Genomic DNA, 1112 nt, shown 5'->3' with positions numbered 1-1112 from the left:
CTCATTTTCAAGGCACAGAATCTGAGATTTAGTTGTATATTTTGAAACTAAGTTTTATGACTATAATTTTTCCTATGATACCACATTGCTTCTCAGAACCCTCTTTGAAGTTATAGTCTCCTGTGTTCTATTTCTTAAAATAATATATGCAGCAAATTTTTACTCATCATTTACCATGTACTAAGCATTGTGCCAAGTTTTGCATACTTTATCTCACTTATATTCACAACACTCTTTAAGAGGGAATATTATCAGGTAAGTAACTTGCCCAATTTTACTCAGTTAATAAATGGCAGAACCAGGATTAAAATCGGATCTGTTGGACTCCTCCTGAGTTTATGCTTTTAACTGCTTTATAATACCACTTTGCAAAGGCTGTGAAAATAAGTGTGATGTGTTTCCATTAGCTGTTCCAGAATGAAGTTGAATGGTACTGAAAATGTGATAAAAATTTGTTTTCTTTCATTAGTACAAGGCCTGATACCAATCCTAAGCCAAAAAGCAAAACCTTTGCCATTAACAAGTATAATAAGCAAACAAGTACACTTTGTGTTATTACCTTTGGGAACTTGTGTCTTTTTCATGGCTGCCATTGGTAGAGGACAGTTCATCCAGCTGCTCTGGAAGGGGATGATGATTAAGAGCATATTTTGTTATTCCTTTCCTGTGAAAGATAAAAAGAAAGTTACATTTACTGTAAACAAAACATAGATACTTTTCAGAAACTTGACCTAGAAGCTAGTCTCCTATTTCTTGCTGCTCTGGGACTGCACTGTCTAGTACACTAACCACTAGCAATTAAAATGTGGTTAGTCAGAAATGAGATGCACGGATGTTACACTTTAAGTGTAACACACAGGATTTTGAACTCTTAGCACAATAATATACAGTATCTCATTAATATTTTATCTTGGTTATATTGTAAAGTGAAAATGTTTTAGATATGAGTTAAAATATATTAAAATTTCACTGCAAATTGAAAATACAAAGTATAACCACACACCTATTAGAACAGCTAAAATAAAATATGGTGATAACAAAATGCAGGCGAGGACATGGAGAAACTAGATGTCTCATGTATTGCTGGTGGGAATGTGAAATAGTATAGCCAC

At 33.5% G+C, this 1112-nt stretch overlaps 2 protein-coding genes across 2 annotated transcripts in view; one reads left to right on the top strand and one right to left on the bottom strand.

Annotated features, from left to right (window-relative positions):
• The window catches only part of ECD (ecdysoneless cell cycle regulator), a 40933-nt gene that overhangs the window by 11279 nt on the left and 28542 nt on the right, over nt 1-1112 (top strand). The window lies entirely within an intron of this gene.
• FAM149B1 (family with sequence similarity 149 member B1) overlaps nt 1-1112 on the bottom strand; it is a 55619-nt gene that overhangs the window by 51245 nt on the left and 3262 nt on the right. The window contains exon 2 of the mRNA XM_019624663.1: nt 560-664. The gene's annotated coding sequence lies outside the window, so the exon portion shown is untranslated. The remainder of the gene's footprint in view (nt 1-559; nt 665-1112) is intronic.

This window comes from Hipposideros armiger, unplaced genomic scaffold (assembly GCF_001890085.2).
Source record: "Hipposideros armiger isolate ML-2016 unplaced genomic scaffold, ASM189008v1 scaffold_15, whole genome shotgun sequence".
Classification (NCBI taxonomy): Eukaryota; Metazoa; Chordata; class Mammalia; order Chiroptera; family Hipposideridae; genus Hipposideros; species Hipposideros armiger.
The sequence above is the reverse complement of the archived record's forward strand: the minus strand, read 5'-3'. Positions and strand labels throughout refer to the sequence as shown.